The sequence below is a fragment of the Rhipicephalus sanguineus genome, chromosome 9 (genome assembly GCF_013339695.2).
Source record: "Rhipicephalus sanguineus isolate Rsan-2018 chromosome 9, BIME_Rsan_1.4, whole genome shotgun sequence".
NCBI lineage: Eukaryota > Metazoa > Arthropoda > Arachnida > Ixodida > Ixodidae > Rhipicephalus > Rhipicephalus sanguineus.
In genome coordinates, this window is record NC_051184.2 from 145,433,342 (window position 1) to 145,457,587 (window position 24,246).

Consider the following 24,246-nt stretch of genomic DNA (forward strand, 5'->3'; position numbering starts at 1 on the left):
TCTCCTACTTCCGGCTCGTGCCTTTCTTTCATAGTTTGCGCCAAAATGTGCCCCTTCGATTTCAACAAACTCGCCCACCATCACATCAGTGTTCTCCTCTCTTTCAGTTCACCAAAATAACGGCAAAAGTGAACTAACACGACTTATGATAGAAGCTGAGCAGATTGCTGCGCTCGGTGCATCAGCAAGCCGACTTTGGCACTATCAGACAAAGAGCAGGAATATCTGCGCATGCCTTAAGATTTCAATGTATTTTTTTTTTGCTTTGCTCACCAAGATCCCGGGACACGGAACGAAGTGCACCTTTTTTTCGAAAATTAAAGATTGTTGGACGCTCTGTCTTTTACGTGCGCTACCAGGAAACGTACTTGCCCCAACGTCAAGCTGCGCCCATCAGGCAGTATCGTATTTGTCGGTGAATTTATTTTCTAGCTATAAACTATGCCGTACATACTTGGCAAAGTGTGCGCATTTGTTTTTCGTGATTGAACCGACTCACATGTCAGCTTTACGCGATTTGGCCCTGCGATAATATCAGAGTGATTACACGAGGGCCAAACTTGCGAGCTGTGTCGAAATCTGAGTCTCAACATATGACGAAGGCATGCACTTCGAGATCGATAACTGATCACCGCACTTGCAATGTTAGCTAGCCCGGAGCCACCGAAGAAACCACTCGCGGGTTTTGCATGCTCTGCACACCCCGAAAAGTACGGCACCAGCGCGTACGTTAGACGATATTTTTCTTCCTGGAAAACTGGGAGCAAGTTGTACAGACGCGAAAGAAAATTGGAGAAAAAACGAGCGGTCGTCTGCGAGGGAAAACGAGGTCACGTAACAGGGCGCGCTCGCAGCGCCCCCCACCGCCGCTATCGAGCGGGCCGGCAGGCGTCGGCGGCGTGCGTAGCTGGAACTGTTGCCACAGAGCGCGGGATAGTGCGACTTCACACGCGCAACAATGAAAACTGGTTGTTGCGAAGCCTTCTAGGTGGACTGAACGTTCCTGGAGTTGTGTACGACTCGTCGGTTGGAACCGCACTGCCATAAGGAAGGAACAGGTGGGTTACTTGTGCTGTTCCACGCAACTGGGGCACGTTTCCCACGGTTACAAAACAGCTGCTGCCAATCACATGACGCCCGCGTGTGTCGCATTATTACTTGCTGCGAAGGATTATTTGAGGCAGATGAAAACCTCTGCTAGGAACTCGGCTCACTGCCACCCCAGTTTCTCGATTATGGTCACGCTTCTGTTTTCTCTGCAGTTTGACGGTGCGCGGTTTTCCGATACGAACGATTGCTACAGACATACTTGAGATTTTAGTAGCACTAAAAGACGAACAACACGCGAACATGACAGGAGGGGCGCGAAACCGTCTTCGTGGTTTGTTCGTCTTTTTAGCGTTACTCAAATGTCCAATCACCCAAATCGAGTTTCGTGCTTTAACGACAGGCAAAACAGTGCCACCAACGCACCAGGGACTGCAGGACTTGCCGCGTTTACTGGCAACGGCTAGCGAAAAGAAAAGCGCTTTCTAAAATCTAGCGCTGTTGTGTATTCTGCTGTCAACTAGCCTCGTATGAAGCGCTCGTTTTGTGAACGCCGTTGGCAAGGCAACGGTGTGAAAAGACACAGCGACAGGTCGAACGCGTTGTTGCTTTTTATGGATATTCGCCATTGAATGATGTCACGGACAACGTTCCAAAGCGTTTGGTTATGACCGATTACTCTGTCAATGGTTTACGAAACTAAGCTGCAGAGGGCGTGGTGCTGTTTCAACTTTGAGCTTTCTGACATTCAGTTGCTGCGCTCAATAATCGATTCCCGCGAGTCCAGGAAAAATGGCCTCGCTCAAGTTCACGAGAAAACGGCCAATCGATCTGAATGCGCGCCACTGACACGTTGCAATCGTTAGCTCCTTCTAAGAGAACGAACAAAGACTGCGCATTTCAAATATTGCATGCCTGCATACAAAAGCTGTTCTTCTTCTAGGGGTGACTAGAGAAAACTCTCACAATACTATGGCAGCTATTGACAAGTCTTGTTTTACATTCGTACAATACGTGAAGGCTACATATGCAACGAATACATGATGGGTGGGCCAACAGAAAATTGCGTCCAAAAGCACGAATTTTAATCAAACACGTAATGGCCGAAAATACGCACTGCCACAAGAGATGCAGCGCACTGAATGTGCACAAAATGCATGGAATAGTAATGCACGATTTAATAGCGCACGCGTAAAACAAAATGCGAAAACAAGCAATGAACGTTGCAAACAGTCATCGTGAAAGCCGAATAAAATAACAAAAAGAAATCATTGTGATAACGCATAGCAGTAAAGGCTAAGGAACAAGCTTCAAATTCTACACACACGTCACACTCTAAAAAAAGAAAAGTTAATAAACAGTTACTAGCCGCACGTATTTACGAGATTCGAGCGCATTTTACTTCCTTCGCGTCATCCCTTTACTAGGAACTGAAGCTCGTAAATATTGCCGTACTAACCGGGCAGGCTTTCCTAGTGATCTCAACTAAGGTGCTGCAAAGAGGCCTATGTTTACCAAACGTATATGGTGCCGTACTCCAAATACGTTGGTGCGAAGTGTACATGCCGTGGTAATTTCTTGGTCATTGACTGATATTAATCGGTCACGGTAACAGGACAATGCCTAGAACAACAGAGAGCTGAGCAAGTTCGTAAGTATTCATCGGACTTAACATAATGTATTTCTTTAAACGCTCAGCGACAGTGGCCACTGCATCACGCGGATAACCTACATTTCAGGAAAACGTTTCAGAAGAACCACGTGCGCTGGCAGTATGCTCCTAGATCTTCAATACCGCTATTAAATTTTTCGTCGAAGCACTCGAAGGTTGTAAAAAACGGTATCGCCATGTCTTCCTTAAGTCCGCCCTCACCAAGTCGTGTGAGCACAAAATGAGTGATAGCTTTAAGGCACAGCTTACGCGTCTTTTAGATGTAGGTTATCCCCGTGATGCAGTGGCCACTGTCGCTGAGCGTTTAAAGAAATCCATTATGTTAAGTCCGAGCATGGTTGCACAAAACGATAGGAAGAAACGTGTCGTAGGTATACCGTACATTCATTGCGTATCTCGCAGGGTAAAGAAAGTAGGAAGTAGATGCGGTGTTAATATTGTTTTCGCGGCTGCCGATAAGCTAGGTAAGATATGTGCCGCTGTGCAGAGGAAGAATGAGCGAGTAAAAGACAAGATACGAACCGATGTTTGTTTCGTAAAACTCACAAATTCACTGATTACCGTACGAGTGTGGTGTATGAGGTTCCTTTCGGCTGCGGCCGCTTCTACGTAGGACAGACAAGCCGCTGCATTAACCTGAGATTATTAGAACAGAAAAGATCACTAACACGAGGCTCCCCTTCTAATCTATCGTTACGTTGTCAAGATTGTAAGTGCACGCCAAAATTCAATGAATGCGCAGTTTTGTAACGACATAGGAATGAAGAAACGCGTCTGATGATTGAGGCATGGCATATCGAGAATAGTGGTAGCGCATGCGTGAGCCAACCGTGGATTAACTTGCATAAAGGTGAAATCAAATGCCTTAACAGTAATCTTTCGTGTAGGCCCCCACGCGTGCGGGATTGATAGGTTCGCCTATTGCATGGGCATGCGCAGATACGTTTTCGTGCCTTTCTTTTCCGCCGTTGTGCATCTATTCAGTTGTTAGTCGGCGTTTGTGGTGTCTTGACTTCTTTCTTGTGTCCGTGTTTGCACGCCCTGTCTTTTTAGAAAGATCAATGCCCTCTCGTCTTTCAGATCTTTTAATGTAAGAAATCAACCTGATATGGCAATTTACATGGCAAACATTACCGAAATAGGCGTAACCCTCTTTTGGGTAATTGCAGTTCACTAGTTGTCGTACGGTTACTAAGCTGCTAGCAACGGCTACTAAAACCCTTGCAAACGAACTGCCTGATGTTGGTACGATTCACTAGCTAACTAAGCAGGTGGTTTCACTAGCCCCAATTTTACTGCCTTCACTAAATAAGAGGTTGGCCCTCTTCTTCTGTTTATTCTTCTTCGTCTTCTGTCTCTCATCGCCCATTAGCAGTGATTTTGCTGAGGAAAACACCGGCGCACGCTGCATGCTTCGCCCCTCCCCTGGTTTCTCGTTAGAGGAGATGAAACACCCTTCCCTACATGCTTCATCCTTCCCCAGTTGTTTTTTTTTCCTACTTAGCTGCTAGCTTAAGGCGTTTGCTAGCGACATACTCTCTAGCATGCAACTTTTTAACAATTTTTCTTCGACGAAAGAATACGTGCAGCCCAGAAACGTCTCAGACGCATTGTATAGTTGGACAAAGTGTCGCCGGACATCGTCGTTATTCACACTATGGTCACGTATGGCTCCGATTACCTGGCGATTAGTGACAGTAAAAAAAAATTGGGAGACCTAAAACAGGAAAACAAACAGACCTAAGTAAAACAGGAAGGCGGTTCCGCATCAACCATTGCCAGTAAATAAGTATAGAAACACGGTATAGGCGGCATCCCTAATAGCTATGACAATTAGGCATGAAGTTTCGTCAACTTACCTCTTAAGTCACGACAATAGAAAATACATTGCCCATGAAACATGGTCTTAAATGGCTCGTTGAGACGCTCATGAGAAGGACGGAGCATTTGGGATAACAATATCTCTCGAATCCCCTTCCTAACGTCTTTAAGGTTTTTTCTTGATGGGAACTGATGCGCCCAAAAGACAGGGACACAAGAAGGAACATACATGGACAAAAGAAGCGCGAACTAACAACAGTTTATTGGCGGGAAATGTGACCTTATATATGCCAAAAGACACTCATTTCGTATTACGAAGGAAGCAAAGACAATCCAACAAACACGTGTAGTACCAGTGAGATATGCTATTTCTTTGGCTGATAAAGAGATAGATGGCATGCTGATGCATTTGTCTTTAAGACATGAGATATTGTGAGCTCCAATAATTAGGCGTGTGGTTTCCTTTCTGCTCTTTGCAATTACAGTGCAACTTTGATAATCAGGTTTGCAACCACATTTTTCGCAATGAATGGCCAGCCACCCCCATGCTTTGTTTTTCACGTTGTACGCATGCTCGCGGAGGCAGTCGTTTATGCAGCGACCTGTTTGACCGATGTACACGCGGTTACATGTCAGCGGAATGCGATACACAACGCCTTCAATGCAGTTTACATATCTGGTTTGATCGTTTGTTTACATGATTTATTTTCTTTGCAGTTAGGGTCCGTCATTTTGCACACTGAAGCGAATTGGGCTGGCGCAGAAAACAAAACTTTCACGTCAGCTTTTTGAGCAGTCTTCTTGATGTTGTGCGAGACTTTATGAATATAAGGGATTACAACGAATTTTCTTTTATCCCGCTCCATAAAGGCGGGGGGCAAGTTCGAGGCGGAAGCTTTTACATTTCTGAGTAGCTTCTCAGCTACGGGAACGACCAGTTCGCCATGGTAACCTGCCTGTGAAAAACGAGCTGTTTGCTGAGAGAAGCTCTGAATCATTTGATGGATGCAGGCTTTTTCCAGGGCATTTTTTAGACAAAGATTGGCAATTTCCCTTTTCACTAACTTCGCGTGCGCTGAGATAAAAGGAAGAATTGGTTTATTCGCTCGGGGTTCATAGCCCCAGCAGACGTGGTTTTCTGAAAAGCTGAGTTTTACATCGAGAAAACGAATACTTCCTTCACTGGGAAGTTCGTTAGTGACATGCAACGGGTCTAAGCATTTTTCAACAAGTGCAAGAACATTTTTTGAACCTTGAGCAAAACATGCCGCGTCACACTGTAAAAGAAGCAAGTAGTCGTCAACGAATATAAAAACCTTTACCACAATCGTGGAGCTAAGATCAGCGGCAAGCGCGTTGTCAAGTTCACATAAAAACAAATCACTAAGAATGGGGGCTATGCATTTGCCTATGCAAATGCCTGCTTTTGCAGAAAGCATGTGTCATTTCATTTTACCATGGTAGATTTCAAATAGAATTGGAGTGATTCTAAAAAATGGCTGTCAGAGATGCCTGATTCAGTTTGGAAAGCCATTTCACCAAACTTTTCAATGGCTCGTTCAACGCAGCTTAGTAAACCACTGTGGGGTAAGCTGTAATACAGATCGGCGATGTCTACGGAAAAACCTTTCAGGTTCTTGCCTGTGAATGAACTAATCAAATTTAGAACCTACTTGAATTTCCTAATGAGAAACGGGTCCTTGACGGGCAAGAGTTTGTTTTTCTTGTAAATAGAGACCGAATGCCTTTTGCCAAGTGTCCCGCTCCAACACAATGACTCTAAATGCGGGGCGTCCACTTTGTGGGTTTTGATGGTAAAGAAAACTTCTAGATAATCTTTGGAACTCTTATCTATATTTCTCTTTAACTGCGCTAGGTTTAACCGCAAGTGTAGTCTTTTAGCTTCACTTTTCTGCTTCTTGATTGAAATTCCTTCGCGCGGGTTGAAGGATTTCAATATCGCTGGTCTTGCTTTTTCGCTGTCAGTGCCACTAGTTAAAACTGCGAAACCGCCTTCTTTGTCGGCTTGGAGCACACACAGAGCATTATCAGTTAAATAATGTTACACTTCCTGTTAAACGCGTCGTACGTTATTTAACCTACGCCATTATTCGTCTTTCTGTGGATGAGCGAGGTACCCGCTACGCATCCGTAAGATATCATGTGCACTTTGTTGAAGCTGCATGTGGCTGATGACGATGAAGAATTATGGCTGAGCACGTTGCAGTGGGTGGGATGCATTGAACCACACACTCGTTGCGCAATTAGCATTGTGTGAGGACTGCTTGTTATTTTACCCTTCTGCCACGCTATATTACGTAAGTCAACGCTATTCCTTGCCCGGCATCACGTCTGTATAGGGACTTTTTGCTAGTGAGTTTCAAGCACCGGCCTGGCTCTGTAGTAGAATACTCGACTGCCACGCAGAGGGCCCGGGTTCAAATCCCATTCGATCCTGTGTATTTCTTGCTAAAGTTATGTTTTCGTGTCTGTCAATTATTTTTCATGTGTATCAGTTACGCCACCGACGGCGACGCCGCTCTACGCAGGTACGAGCGCCTAAGAGTTGCGCTCTAAAACCTGCAAATTTTAGCTTTAGTTCTAGAAGAAAACGAGTGTCCACATATGTGGACGCTGGGAACAGCATTTACACTGGGTCTATCATCCTTCTTTATCGTACGTGGGAACATTGCTTGCCAACGCCTGTTTCAACGTATTAATCATTATCATCACTACCTATCACAATCAACGCCTTCGCCATTAGTTGAACGCGTTCATTATTAATCATTATCATCATTATCATAAAAACGCTCACGTGGCCACTTGCTAACGGCTCCGATTCAACACTTTCATCATTATCGTTCATTGTCGCCATCATCAACGCGTTATTCCTCATGTCCAACATTTCCATCACCACCATGATTATCACCATTCATGGCCCATTTGTTTGTCCACAGCTCTACTTCAACGTGTTCGCAATAATATTTATAGCCGTTGATCATCATTACCGATGGGCTAATGCTTACGTTCAAACTGAACGTTTTTATCGCCAGCAGTAGCATTGTTCAAGAGGCCTCTGTTATTTGATGGTTTTACTTCAACGCGCTAATTAGCATTATCAACATCATCATCATCATCAGCCTGTCTACGCCCACTGCAGGGCAAAGGCCTCTCCCATGTTCCGCCAATCAAACCGGTCCTGTGCTTTCTGCTGCCACGTTATACCTACAAACTTCTTAATCTCATCTACCCACCTAATTTTCTGTCGCCCCCTCACGCGTTTGCCATCTCTTGGAATCCAGTCAATTACCCTTAATGACCACCGGTTATCCTGCCGACGTGCTACGTGTCCGGCCCATATCCATTTCTTCTTGATTTCAACTATGATGTCCTTAACCGCCGTTTGTTCCCTGACCCACTCTGCTCTCTTCCTGTCTCTTAATGTTCCACCTATCATTTTCCTTTCCATCGCTCACTGCGTCGTCCTCAATTTAAGTTGAACCCTCTTTGTACGTCTCCAGGTTTCTGCTCCGTAGGTAAGTACCGGTAAGATGCAGCTGTTATATACCTTCCTCTTGAGAGATAGTGGTAGATTACCATTCATGATTTGATAATGCTTGCCGAATGAGCCCCATCCCATCCTTACTCTTCTAGTTATTTCGCTCTCATGGTTCGGCTTCGCGGTTACTACCTGCCCTAAGCAGACGTACTCCTTTACAGCTTCCAGTGTCTCGCCACCTATCGCAAAGCGCTGTTCTCTGCCAAGATTGTTCCACATTACTTTAGTTTTATGCATATTAATTCTCAGACCTACTCTTGTACTTTCGGTATCCAGTTCAGTAATCATGAGCTGTAATTCGTCTCCCGCGTTACTCATCGATGCGATGTCATCAGCGAATCGCAGGTTACTGAGATACTCTCCATTAACTCTTATCCATAATTCTTCCCAATCTAGGGCCCTGAACACCTCCTGTAAACACGCGGTGAATAACATTGGAGAGATCGTGTCTCCCTGCCATACGCCCTTCTTTATTGGGATTCTGCCGCTTTCTTTATGGAGGACTATAGTGGCTGTGGATCCGCTGTAGATTTCTTCCATTATGTTTATATAGGCTTCGTCGATGCCCTGATTCAGCAGTGCCTGCATGACTGCTGATGTCTCTACCGAATCAAATGCCTTCTCGTAATCTATGAAGGCTATGTATAGGGGTTGGTTGTATTCCGCGCATTTCTCTATCACCTGATTGATAGTATGAATGTGGTCTATTGTTGAGAACCCTGTACGAAATCCTGTCTGGTCCTTTGGTTGATTGAACTCTAATGTCGTATTAATTCTGTTAGCAATTACCTTTGTAAATAGCTTGTAGACAACGGACAGTAAGCTTATGGGCCTGTAATTTTTCAGGTCCTTCACGTCCCCTTTCTTATGGATCAAGATGATGTTGGCATTCTTCCAAGATTCTGGTATCCTCCCCGTCGAGAGACACTTCGTATACAGGGTGGCCTGTTTTCTAACATAATCTCTCCGCCGTCTTTCAACAGGTCTGATGTTACCTGATCCTCACCAGCTGCTTTGCCTGTTTGCATTCCCTTTAGGGATTTCTTTACTTCTCCTGTCAATACTGGTGGGATGTCAGATTCCTCTGCGCTATTACTTCTTACGTTATGATCCTGACTGTCTCGGCTGCTGTACAGATCTCTGTAGAACTCTTCCGCTACCTCAACTATTCTATCCATATTGTTTGTGACTTTGCCTTCCTTGTCCCTTAATGCATACATCTGATTTTTGCCGATGCACAGTTTTGTCTTCATAGCCTTGAGTCTTCTTCCGTTCTTTAGAGCATGCTCAATTCTCTCCATATTATACTTTCTTATGTCGGCTACACTACGCCTATTGATTAACTTCGAAAGCTCCGCCAGCTCTATTCTGTCTGTTGCATTTGAGGCTTTCATAGCTTGACGTTTCTTAATGAGGTTTTTCGTCTCTTGGGATAGCTTACCAGTGTCCTGTCTAACAACTATACCCCCGACTTCCACTGCACACTCCTTAATGATATTAGTCAGATTATCATTTATTGCGTCAACGCTAAGATCGGTTTCCTCGGTTAAAGCCGCGGACCTATTCTGAAGTAAAACTCTGAATTCCTGTACTTTCCCTCTCAGAGCTAGTTCATTACGGTTTCTTGCGTATCAGTTTCTGCTGTTCCTTCCTCACGTCTAGTTGAATTCTAGATGTTACCATTCTATGGTCACTGCATCGGATCTTGTTAACTACTTCCACATCCTGTACAATGCCCGGGTGGCCGCACATTATGAAGTCTATTTCATTTTTAGTTTTGCCATTAGGACTCCTCCACGTCCACTTACGAGTAGCCCGTTTTCTATGGAAGGTATTCAAGATGCGTAAATTATTGCGTTCTGCAAACTCTACTAGTAACTCCCCTCTGGCGTTTCTAGAGCCGATGCCATATTCCCCAACTACATGATCTCCAGCCTGACTAGCGGAAGCGAATGTTGCGATTTGGAGAGCACCGCTAATTAGCGGTGCTCTCCAAATCGCAACATTCGCTTCCGCTAGTCAGCTCGAAAATTACGCCATGTATGTCTTCTTCACTTAATTCACGTCCCGAATGCAGCAAATAAAGGCGAAATAACATATAAAAGCCGGATTTACCTATATTACGCACACACACGCATATATATATATATGTGTCTGGTGTGTGTGTGGGTGTGCGTATGTGTAATATAGCTAAATCCAGTTATATATATAAGACTATATGCGCCTTCTTAAAAAACAACTGTTTATTTTGTCGACGTTTCGATCGGAGACCGACCCTCATCAAGACGAAATTTACCAGGCTTCGATGCTCGTTTAGATCATCGTCCTCCGAGCCGAGAGAGAGAAAAAAAATAACAAAGTTTACGAAAAAAACAAAAGATAGAAAAAGGAAAAAGAGTGCACATACTCTTTAAAAAAGAGTGCTCACGTGTTTCCTGAGGGAAGAACAACAAAATAAAAAGAGAGCAGTAAGAATCCTGGGGAAAAAATTGGCAGCGTATCTGCGTGCTTCGCTGCAAATGTCGTCTAAAGACGATAGAAGAGGCGCTGCGTGAGATATGGACGCCATCTGTCAATACGTCGGGAAACATGAGTGCTGTGTTGCGGGCTGGTAGTCCCGGCGCAGCGGCAGGCGAAGACCGGCGGTGACCAACGCGACCGGTGGGCACGCCGGCCAACCCGAACACGCTGTTTGGCGCGATGCGCCGAAGGAGAAGAAACGTCCGCACTCAACGAGTACTCTCCACAAACTCTCTTATTTACACGTCGCCTGTGTAAAAGAGGAATGCCAGAGCGGCGCCTCCTGTCATTCGTACAATGTAATACTGAACCGAAACCAAAACACATGAGCTTGTGCAGAGGGCACGGAGGAAGACAAGTTTCAGCGCAGTCGCATTTTCCGCGCAGCTTAAGAAACTAGGGTCTTTAAAATTGCATATCTATGTATTTTCTATTAAAGGAACACACCACCTAATACTTACCTAATGATGTTGCGCCTCAGATATGCGTAATATTTACTTTTTGATCGACAACGTTCACAAGTATGAACAGCCGTACCAGTTCAAGATGGGTGGGCGGTAAGCAAGTGGTTCAACTTTGGCCGAGTGGCTGAATCACGTGACGCGCCGACAAACAGAAAGACAGAAAGACAGACCAAAATTTCTGCGTTTAAGTTCCCCAAGAAAGACTATCGTCTTTAAAAAGTCGCGAACACAGCACGTGCACATATTTTAACATAGGAACAACACGTGTTTCCTGAAGAAAAAAAAAAGAGAGAGAAAACTACGTAGATATACACAGACCGCCCAGGTGAAGTACATTGCTGTAGTCGCTAGTCAAGCTAGTCAAGCTCCAATGCTTTGGCTGCCCCCTCCTCACTTGTTCCCGAAGCTTGGACACAATATGTGAGTACATTCCTCGCTCATATGTGCCTTTTGTGTGCTCTTACTCTGTTCCCAGTCACTTTTTGTAAAGTTGCGCAAAAATCATCGATAATGTTTAACAAACTAGGCCACTGTCAAGTTTTTCTTAAGTACATTCCTCCACTCCATTGTCACGCCTCGCGTCTTCGGCTCCCCTTCCCCTCCACCGTTGCTCGTGAAGCCTGTACGGGGATAAAGCTTCCAAGAAGGGATACGCGCTTAAAAGTCCGGGAAGAGTGTAGAAAGGCACATTCACTGAAAAACAGGCAGCCATGATCTCCGGTCTGTGGCTCTAGTTAATGCTTCCGAAGGAAATGGAGAATACCTTTAGATTGGAATGTGCGTGAGCATGCTGCATGTCTGACAGCGTGCTCCTGCAGCGGTATCCGAAAAAAAAGAAAAAAATGAAAAAAGATGGAGAGAGCTTCGTTTAAGATTATTATTAACTTGAGCACGAATTGAAGACAGTATGCCCGGATTGATATTTAGTCCAGCGTTCAATGTATTAAATTTACAAACCATATATGATTCGCGCTGTTCACGCTCCCTTGTACTGGAGAAACCAAGGGCGTGCAGAAATTTTTCCAGGTGTGTGCATACATGGGGGGGGGGGGTCACTACCGCGACTTGACCGGCAAGGTTAGTCAATATTATGTAATAAGTTGGCTGGCAATCCTGAAGGCCGTTTCACACGAATATGCGGACCTTTTGTGTGCTAACGAACGTGTGCAGCTTATTGCTACTGCATAGAAAGATATTATCCGAAATTCCAGGGGGGGGGGAGCAGCCGCCCCCCCTTGCACCCCCCTCCGGACGCCCATGGGAGAAACCGCTTTGTAAAGGCACGTTCACACCAAGCCCGGATCCGGAAAGCGGAGAGGCGGATCCGGAAAGTGGACGCGGATTATCCGCAAAAGCGGAAAATCCGCGGCCGCCTCTCGGGATCGCTCCCGGACCGACTTTCTCCGCGCGGAAAAGTTGGCCGCTTTGGCCGCATCCAATCAGGGCCCGAGACGACGGAGACGAGTCCGTGCAAATGGCTACCATCATGAGCGAACCGGCTGTCGTGTTCTCTGTCGAGCTACTGCTGGATACAATCAAGCAGCACCCGGTGCTGTACGAGAAACGGAACGGAGACTCACCCTCCGTAGTACTCCAAATCGCGCGAACGAAGGTGATGCAACAAAGAATTTTCATGACCCATTTTATCGCGCTCTTGTAAGGCCGGCCGAACCCACCACCGTTGTTGGCGGGGTGTCTTCCCCTGCGCCTTCCGCTTCTCTTGAATAGCAGCTAGAGAAGTGGCAAGTACAATGGCAACCAACTCGTCTTCTCCATCTGAGCTCATCATCTTGCTCGAGCGCGTAGTGGACGGCAGCGCGACAACGTTGACAATGTACAACAACGGAAATAACGGAAACAACGGAAATAAACTAGTTGAGAGTGCAGCTGTGTCCCTTTCGTTCCTTTTGTGCCTGTCGTCGTGCGCTGCTTCATATTTAATCATGAACTATCACCAACTCGCCCAACTTTCGACATGACGGAAATGCGAGCGCGCGCTGTATCGGCAGTATCGCGTAGTGCCGCAAGGTGGCGGCACGTGCACCGTGGATTCGTCGATTGCTTCTCCCCCGCGCTGGAGCGGGCAAAAAGCAACGCGGTCACTGCCTGTCTGCTTCGAAAATCCGCTTGCCCGCTTGCGTGTTCCGCGTTCGTTGTGAACGCGCCTTAAGAGTGTAACCTTGATGGAATCAAATGGTGGGTTTTCGGAATTTATATGCTCAGACTGAAGAAGATGCGAAAGCGAATTAACATGTGAACGATGGTTATTAAAGCGGGTACGGAAGGCAGTGTCTGTCTGACCTATGTATTGAATACTGCATACACCGCACTCGGGAAGGTAGAATACATTAGAGCTGTCACAGTTGAGGTGGAGTGGAGAGAGTATTTGAATTTGGAATGCGGTGCTTTCAGCAACGTTGGTTGCTTGTATGTGTTTGCACACCTTGCAACGAGTCTTGCCGCATGGCTGGCATCCAGTTATAGGTGCCTTATCGGTTTTCGAATGAACAAGGCAATCCTTAATGTTTTTGGGGCGTCTATAAACGACTCGCGGAGGGGAAGGAAAAATTCTTGATAATCGTGTACTCTGTTGTAAGATGTTATAGTGTCTCTTTAGAAAAGTCTCTTTAGAATTTTGTTTACGTTAGAGGGGTTGCTTCCAAATGTTAGAACCAAGTTTTTCCGTCCCTCTTGTTTTAATTCTTTCTGCTGGTAAAGAGGTTGTTGGCGATCTAGTACGTAAGTACGTTGCGCAAGTTATTTGCGTTGGACTCAAAGTCTTCGGGGCGGGAGCAAATTCTTCTGAATCGGTGGGTCTGCGAGTACGTGATGCTCGTCTTGCAGTGACGAGGGTGACAACTATCGAAGTGAAGGTACTGCTGCCTGTCCGTACGTTTTTGTAAACGTTAGTAGTCAAGGACCCGTCGTTTACTTTTACGTGGACATCGAGGAAATTGATTTCAGTTGTTGAGTATGTACAAGTGAATGTTATGTCTGGATGAGCTTTGTTGAAGGATTCTATAAAATTAGATTCTTTTGTGTATCCGTCCAAATGATAAAAATATCATCTAAGAAGCGTTTTAAAGAAGGGGCTTAATTTTCTGGGTTGACAAAAACTTAGTTTCAAGATCATTCATAAAAATATTAGCGTAATTAGGTGCCATTCGAGTCTCCATAGCACTGCCATTTATTTGAGATTGAGTTGAAGTTTCTTTTTTCCTCAGGAAAGACGTGTTGGGGGGGGGGGGGGGGTTCCTATGTCAAAATATGTACACGTGCTGTGTTCACGACTTTTTGCCTCAGGATTCTTCGCTTTTTTGTTTTGTTTTTTTTCCCTCAGGAAACACGTGTTGTGCGTATGTCGAAGTGTGTGCACTCTTTTTCCCTTTTCTTACTTCTCTCTCTTTTTTCTTATTTTTTTTACTTTTTTCTCTCTCTCTAGGCTTGGAGGACGATGATAGAAAAGAGCATCGAAGCCTGGTAAATTTCTTCTTGATGAAGATAGGTCTCCGATCGAAACCTCGACAAAATAAACCGTTGTTTTTTATGAAGGTGCATATAGCTTGCGGCAACCGAAAACCGAAGTTACTCTTTCGCATTTAAGCGTATATATATATATATATATATATATATATATATATTATTATGATGACGAAGGTCGACACCGGGACACAGGCGCGCGGGGACAGCTAGCGGGTTGAGGTAGAGAAAGACGAGGTAGGCAATAAAAAAATTGGCCGCGTATCTGCGTGCTTCCCTGCAAATGTCGTCTAAAGACGATAGAAGAGGCGCTGCGTGAGATATGGACGTCATCTGGCAATACGTCGGGAAACATGAGTGCTGTGTTGCGGGCTGGTAGTCCCGGCGCAGCAGCAGGTGAAGAGCGGCGGTGACCAACGCGACGGGCGGGGACGCCAGCCATCCCGAACGCGCGGTTTGGCGCAATGTGCTGAAGCAGAAGAAACGTCCGCACTCAACGAGTACTCTCCACACACTCTTTTATTTACACGTCGCCTGCGTAAAACAGGAATGCCAGAGCGGCGCCCCATGGCATTCGTACAGTGCAATACAGAACCGAAACCGAAACACAACAATGAGCTCGTGCAGAGGGCACGGAGGAATTAAAGTTTCGGCGCAGTCGCATTTTCAGCGCAGCGTAAGAAACTACGGTCTTTATAATTACGTATGTATGCATTTTCTATTAAAGGAACACACCACCTAATACTTACCTAGTGATGTTGCGCCTCAGATATGCGTGATATTTATTTTTTGATCGACAACATTCACAAGTATGAACAGCCGTACCAGTTCAAGATGGCTGGCCCTTGGGCAAGTGGTTCAACTTTGGCCGAGTGGCTGAATCGAGTGACGTGCCGACAAACAGAAAGACAGACAGACCAAAATTTCTCCGTTTAAGTATCCCAAGAAAGACTGTCGTCTTTAAAAATTACACCATCTCCCGCTAAAGGGGACCACGAGGCGATGCGAAGCCGGAGCACTTGCACGATCGCGTTCCGTTGGCATTCGTTGGGCATGCTACCGACCTCGCGTCGTGGAACGCGAAGAGGGACGCTACGCGCGTCGTATCTTCCATCTAGCCTGGCCGTTAATTCTCAAAGGGCGAGCGGGGAACGCGGTCGACAGGCGGGCGAGAGGGGGGCAGCGTAGAAGAGGAGAGAGAAGGGGAGGGGACGCGCATGCGCTCGAGCTCATCGCGGCGTTGCGCAGGAGAGAATTCCGGCATGTCTAGCCCGCGTTTCAGAGGAAGAGTGGAAAGGGGACGGGAGAGGGGTATGGGACGGGGGAGGGGAGAGGGTAAGTGGAGAGGGGAAGGGGAGGGGGAAAGTGGAGAGGGGAAGGGGAGGGGGAAAGTGGAGAGGGGAAGGGGAGAGGGTGAGCGGAAAGGAGATGTGTGGTGAGGGTATGCGCATGCGCAGTAAGGGTGGCCACGCCGCACACCACCACCACCGGATTGAGCTCCGCCTTAAGATACTTCGCATCTAAAACAGCTGGCCCAGGATCGGGTGCTGTCTCCGTCTCTGTTCCTTACAATGGCGCATTCTACAACGCAAGCTGAACCTTGCAGCTGAAGCCACCTGTCATCGCGCATCGTCGGCATCCTAGAAACGCCGTCGACGCTTCTTAGGTCATGGACACCATGGCTGCTGCAGCTATCTAGCCAACCATCCCAGGACGGCGCCTAGGCCTCGTCGGTGGCTCCTGGACCCGCATACCCCGGCGCTGCGACGACAGTGCACTACCTACCATTGCCAGGGAATGCCGTTCGTGCTTCTCATGGTGACACCCTCTCATTCAGGGCTCCATCGGCACAGTAGCCGCTTTGGGATGCGGTACAAGCTCCTTCGGACCAGCAGCCCGCCGTTGGTGACTTCGTGCACACACTCTCCCGTTTGGCGCCTGCCGTATGACGATGCCAGGCCAGCTTCGTACTACCGGAGTTCCGCTGCTTCCAGGACGACGCCGAAAAATTGGTGGCGACTGTCAACGCCCTAGGCACTCGCGAAGCCAGGACGGAGGCGCAAAAATGGTCCATGGCGGTAGACCGCCTTCGGGAAGGTGCCGCGGCGTAGCACAGGTACGAAGGCGTGAAGCAGTAGTCCTGGGCTGCATGGAGTTCCGCCCTGATTGCCGCTTTCGGCCTGATGCCCGGTACGTTCGGTGCGTCCAAGACTTTCACCGAGGACAGAGTTCCGGAGGGCCACAACCTTGAGGCTACAATAGTGCCTTGCAGTCAGTCGACGGTGTACGTCGTAGATTTTCACGCTTACCGAAGCAGCCCTGCTCATCCTCTGCAGGTCAAGGACTCTGCTTCGGTAATGGACATGACCATATCATCGCCAGACCTTCCACAAACGGAGAAACTTCCCTCGCGCTCATCGTCGTCTAAGCACAAACAGGCGCTCGCCCCTGTCGTGCCAGATGAACGACACGTCCGTGAACCCTACCAGACCACAATCGCCAGTAACGTGACCTACGTCATACCACTGCACAAGGTAGGCCATCCCGATGTCGCAAAGGAGATGCGTGACCAGCCAGAGGTCAATATTGTCGAGACGCTCTGCTGGTAAGGGCAGTGCCCTAGAAAGCCCGTCAGCGCAGCACTTCGCAAGAGACACCGTACGCACGAGAGTCGCGTTTCAAAAGCCCTCTTTATTCTCGACCGCTCCTTACATCACCATGAGGGCGCTACTAGGCATTCATATACTTTATATGCGCCCTCTACATCCCCCTTCCGGAGCATGAATGTACTAGACCTGAGAACACCCCATAGGGCTAACATGCATATCTCATTAAGAAAGCCATCACGTCAGTCTGCTTGTTTTCACACGTTTTCGGTGACGTGAACGTCGAGCACCAGGAAACCCAGGAACATGTGCAGTTTTCTTGTGCCCGGTGTCCGTCGCAGAGTGGTTCATGAGAGCATCTTGGTTAAGGTCACAGCAGATTGGAGTATCCGACACCAGGCCAGATGGTTCGCTTGTCACTTCATGAACATTTGCACAGGCCGTTGACTGTTGGATTGGCGAAGGTGTCTCGGATGGAATTCTCAAAGACGCAGATGAAGTAGTTGGGGAACTGACACTTGGGACAAGATGGCGATGATTCCTGACGAGAACACGGATGGGCGTCTGAACCACATACGAGCGTGGTCTTTGAGCCGGACTCAGAACTGTAGCCCACACTTTAACGTCTTGCACCCACACTTTTTCCCCTTATGTCAGGGCAGAGATATCATTAGAAGCCTGGTAGGCATTGTAACTTCTTGCCTTATCTTGTTGTTGCCTTCTGTCCCTGTCTTTGGAGACTTTAGTCCACGGACAGCCAGGCCTGAGCTTCGAACTTGGAACTAGGATGCGCGTCCGAAGGGAGCATCCCGTGAGCCGCCCAGGTTTACGATTACTGGATATGCCTGGGGCGTTGCGCCGAGACCAACGTCGATGACGCCGATAGTGAATGGCGCCGAGATCAACTATCGCCTCGTAACCAAGCCGACGTGTGTCGATACCACCCATGACGTAGAGTTTCTGTTGTATGGAGCGAGTACGCCAGGTCAAAGTTGCGGAAAACGTACCGATGAGGTTGAGTGTGTTGCGTCCGGCCCAAGACGTTGCTCGCCTTCTGGCGGGTCTTACGAAACTGGTCTTCCCTGGAACGTCATAGGGACAAAAGACACATCGGCACCCGAATCCACTTTGAAGCGAAGAGCGCGTCCATTGACTTCCACGCTGACGAAACCACCACGTTCGCGAGAGGCGTTTACCAGGAGCAGCTGAATGTGACTGAGACGCTTCTTCCTGGAACGGCAAACTGCAGCGAAGTGCCCGCTCTTGTGGCATAAGTTGCATCTAGCCTTCTTCGCCAGGCAATCTTGGCGAGAGTGCGCCGAGTAACCACAGTAGTCGCACGAAGCGTTCGATGAGGCGCGATGCTAGCTATGCTCTGGACGAGAGCAGCGTTGAGACGCGTCTGAGATGTGGGCACTGGCTTGCTTCTTTCCTAGATCGTCTATATTGAGAGAATCTGCTTAAGAACTCCGGGCTTGTTTCTCCTTTTCAGCATCTTCGTGCTGGCGAGCTTGAGTCAGCTCGTCTTGATGAGTGAGCTTCGAGACGCGGCAGAGCTGGTCCGACAGGCGGGAAATCAATAGACCCGCAACAAAACGGTCGCGCACGAGACGATCTTCTACCGTCAGAGGGAAGTTCCACTTCTTCACCATGTCTTTGAGCACTCTATAGAACGCGTCTACAGTCTTTCCGGGCAGCTGATTGCGTCTGTTGAACCGGCTAGACTCGTAGACTTCATTGACCGGGTGAACAAACTATCCGTAGAACTTCTCATTGGCTGCGTTGTATGAGGCATAAGCTTCCGTGTCAGTCATGAGAGTCGATAAAATAACACGAGCTTGAAGACCCATGCAGTAGAGCAAGGTACGGACTTTTGTTTATTCGGCATCACACGCTAGGCTTGACGCGAAGGAGAAGTCTTCGAACTGTTGAACCCATGCCCGCCACTGACCTGTGTCACGACCGCTACATAAAAACAAGTTTTTTTATGTAGCGGCCGCGCCTGTGTCAGCGGCCGTGCCTGTGTTGTCGAAGTTAAGCGGCGGCGGAAAGCGAAGGGAAACGCTGGCGGGATCGCACATCTTGGTGGCAGGATCCCACTGCTGACACCATGTCGAGACGCTCTGCCGGTAAGGGCAATGCCCTAGAACGCCCGTCAGCGCAGCCCTTCGCAAGAAACACCGTGCGCACGAGAGTCCCGTTCCAAAAGCCCTCTTTATTCTCGACCACTCCTTACATAACCATGAGGGCGCTACTAGCCATTGGATGGATGGATGCTATGAGCGTCCCCTTTATGACGGTGCGGTGACATGTCTGCCACCAGGATCGAAAAAAAAGAAAAGAAAGAAAAACTTCCTTGTTTCAAGTTGGCCTAATACCTTATCTACATTGATTAAATCTATGTTATTCTACCAAAAAAATATAATTTCACGGTCCATCTCACTGCCTCTTAAGGCAGAATGCCCTTATATTTCCCCATTATTTATTTTTGTAATTTATCTCTACTTTTCTGCCACCAATACTCTAACCGTCTCTAACCTATTTCTATCGCGGACGTGTTCAGCTTTCCATTGTTGTCCCTAAAACCCAAGGCTTCATGTAGACTCGTGCCCACACGTATACCTGGGTGAATATCGCCACATTCAATCAGTACATGTTCCATCGTTTCCTTAGTACCCCCGCAGCATGTACATTGTTCTTCTTCGTTACTTAATCTCGCCTTATAACTACGCGTTCTAAGGCAGCCCGAGCTTGCTTCAAACAGTAAAGCGCTTCCCCTTGAATTATCATAAAACGTTTCCCTCCTTATTCCATGTTTTCCCTTTCGGTAGCTACTCAGAGCCGGCTTCTTTTCCATCGCTGCCATCCAATAAGTCCTCTGCCTCTCTGAACTTCCGCTTAATGCTCCTTGTTGCCATACCGCCCGCACTGCTAGCCGTATATTTACTGGTGAGCCTCCTAGTTCTTTTTCTCCACTGCGTGTCAACGCTTTTTCTATACAAATACCTGAAAACCTTCTCTGCCCATCTACTGTTCTTCATTTTCCTCAGCCTCTCTTCGAATCTCACTTTGCTCTGAGCTTCCCTCACTTCAAAGCCTGTCCATCCCATATCTCCCTTTACAGCCTCATTTGTCGTCTTCCCGTGAGCGCCCAACGCGAGCCGGCCCACCGTCCTTTGATTTATATCTATTCCTGATTGTACCTCTGACTTCATGCACACCACTGAATTCCCAAATGTAAGCCCCGGGACCATCACACCCTTCCACAGCCCTGGAAGCGCCTCGTACCTATTGTATTCCCATAAAGCTCTGCGCTTCATAATTGCAGCATTCCTCTTTTCCTTTGCTACCGATGCTTTCTCTTGCACCTCCATATATCTGTCCCCCACATTTACCCATACTCCGAGGTACTTGTACTCGCTTACCCTCGGTATTTTTTGGCCCTTTATTGTGACCGCATGGTCTTTGTGACCATGAATACCATCAATCCACATTTTGTTGCACTAAATCCTAGTCCTAGAGGCTCACATTCCCTTCCGCATATATCTGCCTGTCGCTGTATATCATCTTGACTGCCCGCAAGTAAGACAATATCATCCGCATAAAATAGACCTGGAAACTTCTGCTCAACCGTCGCGCCGACCTGTTTGTGTGACAAATTAAATCCAATGTTGCTACCTTCTAGCGCCTTTTCCATCCTCACCATGTACAGCATGAATAACAGCGGGGACAAAGGACATGCCCGTCTCAGCCCCTTGATGATTTGAACGCTGTCCTTGCTACTTATTCTTTCCCATTCTATACAAACTGTATTTTCACGGTATATTTCCCTCAAAAGCTGTATACAGTCGTCCCCTATGCCCACTTCTTTCAATATATCCCACAAAATTTCCTGATTAACGTTGTCATACGTCCCGGTGATATCTAGATAAGCTTATAAGGGCCTGTTTTCTATTTTCGATATTTATATACACTGGGTAAGAACAAACAGATTATCGTCTAACCGCCTGTCGATACAAAATCCATTCTGAAGTTCTCCTAAAATATCATTTTGTTCTACCCACGCTTCTATTTTTAATTTTACTGCCTGCATCGCCAACCTGTATAGCACCGATGTAATGGTTAGCGGTCTATACGAGCGAATGTTATCGTTTTCTCCCCTGCCTTTATAGATTAAGTTCATTCTACTTTTTCGCCAGCTGTCTGGTATTTCCCTCTCCTGTAAGCACTTTTCTACGGCTTTCAGCAGTGCTTCTTTAGTTTTATGTCCGAGTTCGTTAATGACTTAGCAACGCTGCTTGTTGGGCGAGTTGGAACGAGTCAGTCATAGCGTAGTTCAGCGCAAAAAACAGGCAACAGACGAGTGAGAGGACAAGGACACAGCGCATTCTTCCAACTAAAGTTTATTGGATTGGGACGCATGTATATATACACACAGGGAAAACAAGAAAATAAAAAAGAAAAAACCAGGAAGTAAAAACCGAAAGGTGAAAAGAAGAAAAGTGCCGATAAGTCACACACGTGTGCCAACACCGCCCCCCTTCCCATGTCTCGCCAAAAACAAAAGCTCTTTGTCAGAAGAAAATCGGGGAAAGCGCTGGGGTTCGCGCGGTTTTTTCGGCCCCTGAAAAGCTTTCGGGCTTGTGCAGTTCGACCTCTCGGACGAAAGAAAAAAGAGGCTGCACCACAGACCATAAGCGAAAGTTGGTTCCATGCGTTCAAGGCGTTGTGTACGCCATCCCTCTGACGTGTGGTAGAAAGTACGTGGGTCAGACGGGACGTTGCCTGAACGAGAGGCTCCGTGAGCACTACTACAGCGTCCAAACGACAGTATCGGGGCACCTCGGCATCCACGTGCGGGATTGTGAGTGTAGGCCCCTCTTTGATAACAGTGCGGTCCTTGCACGCAGTCGGGACCAAAGGGTGAGGGAAATCATCGAGGCTGAGGAAATTAAACGGTCTGGGGACGCATGCGTAAGCACGCCTTCCTTGCATCTTTCTGACAAAGAGCTTTTGTTTTTGGCGAGACATGGGAAGGGGGGCGGTGTTGGCGCACGTGTGTGACTTATCGGCACTTTTCTTCTTTTCACCTTTCGGTTTTTACTTCCTGTTTTTTTTTTTCTTGCTTTCCCTGCGTGTATATATACATGCGTCCCAATCCAATAAACTTTAGTTGGAAGAATGCGCTGTGTCCTTGTCCTCTCACTCGTCTGTTGCCTGTTTTTTGCGCTGAACTACGCTATGACTGACTCGTTAATGACGCTGACGGGAACCCCATCTAAGCCTGGAGTAGTGCGCTTAGGAATTTTTCATTCGGCCTTCTTCCAATTGAAATTCTCTAGTACTACATATTCGTCGGTTGCACTCCTTTGCGTACTTTTACTCACCGGGGGAAATCCCCGGGCGACCTTTTTAAACGAATCGGCTGTTATCTTTCGGATGTAACCTAGCACTTCATACCCGACCAATTGCTTTCATCCTTCACCTACCAAACGTTGTTGCATTGTGACAGACTTCCTACCCAGCGCTTTTAGGTGGCTCCAAAATATCCTAGGCGCGGCCTTCTTCTTTTCGCGAATCTCTGTCATGCAGCGTTCACTTTCACTTTTATTTTTGCCTCGACTAATTTCTGCACAATGGATTTTTGCTCTAAATATATTTCCCATATTTGGTTGACTTCGTCCTGTGGCCGCTTCTCCTTTTTTGCCTGTCTGTGCTCCCGTGATGCCTCACGTCGCTTCTCGATCGCCTCCCGGATTTCTTTGTTCCACCAACTTTTTGGCTTTCTTTTTCATTTCCAACGAATAGTTTTCTTCTCTTTTTCCATTTCTTTCGTGATTACATGTAGTAGCTCACTATACTTCCAGTCTTTGCCTGGTAGTTCGTCTACTTTTTCCTCGACTCTTGCGGCTATATTTTTTATTTGTTTGTCATTTAGATACAAGCTGCCAAACTTTGATTCTATGTTCTTATATTCAGTTTGATATCCCATTTGTAATATTATGCGTTTATGATGACTACCCAAGCTGTTAATGCTTTCATCGTCTATTCTCATCTCTCTAAGTTTGTCGTATATTCCTTCTGTCATGAAACAATAATCAATGCTCGATTGCCTGTTTCCGACTTCCCACGTGGTCTGCCCCTCACGCTTAGGCCCCACGTTAACTATCTCAAGACTATGTTGCTCGCAAAGATCTAGCAATAACTTGCCATTGGTGTCTCAATATCCGTCAAAGTCATGAATGTGAGCGTTCTTGTCCCCTAGAAGGATTACTTCGGCATCATGACCAAATTCTTTAATATCGGTGCTTATGCATTTCAGCGTTATGTCCCCTAGAAGGATTATTTCGGCATCATCACCAAATTCTTTAATATCGGTGCTTATGCATTTCACTATCTCCAGATTCATTTCTCTGCAGTTATTCCCCGTCGACAAGTAAGCTACACCTAGCCGCGTTTTCTTTCCACCTACTCTGCCCGAACCTATATGTGCTCTGAACACGTTTGTTTCACTCTATCCCATTTTGTTTCGCTATTGATTAGCATTCCAACACCCCCACCTCTCCTTTCTGAGGTGATCCTGTTACATCCTTCCCAAATATAATTGTCAATATGTGGTGGCTCTTCCAAGTCTCTAAGGTGTGTTTCTGTAACCGCATAAACACCTATCTGTTCCTTGCTTAACTGCTCCTCAATCTCTAACCATTTTGCCTTTTTTCTGCCACCCTGCATGTTTATGTAACTAATTGCAACACGCGCCTTCTCCCTTCTTTTACCTTTGCTCTGATTTTTCGCTATTCTGCCTGTCAAAGAGTCCCCCTGGTTGTTCTCCTCATTCCAAGCTACCCTGGGCACCGAAGGGCCCGCGTGCCCCCCCAAAAAGCTACTGCGCGTCCTGCAAGTCGCCAACCCACCTCATGACAATGCCTCCTATCGAAGTGTATTCCGTTTCTTCGAAAACCGCCCCACCTGTGCACCTCTCTGTTTATTTCCACTACCTCGATGCCTTTCTCTCGACTCATCTGCCATATCTCTTGTTTGCGTCGACAACCGCTCTTTGCAGGTTGCAGTCACGCA

At 47.1% G+C, this 24,246-nt stretch overlaps 1 protein-coding gene across 2 annotated transcripts in view; it reads left to right on the forward strand.

Moving 5' to 3' along the window:
- Positions 1 to 24,246, forward strand: part of LOC119403989 (receptor-type tyrosine-protein phosphatase mu) — a 963,694-nt gene that overhangs the window by 228,144 nt on the left and 711,304 nt on the right. The window contains exon 1 of one of the 2 annotated variants that reach the window (XM_049419318.1): positions 870 to 1,058. The exons of the other annotated variant lie outside the window; for it this stretch is intronic. The gene's annotated coding sequence lies outside the window, so the exon portion shown is untranslated. Of the gene's footprint in view, positions 1 to 869; positions 1,059 to 24,246 lie in introns of those variants that run through there. 2 annotated transcript variants of the gene reach the window in all.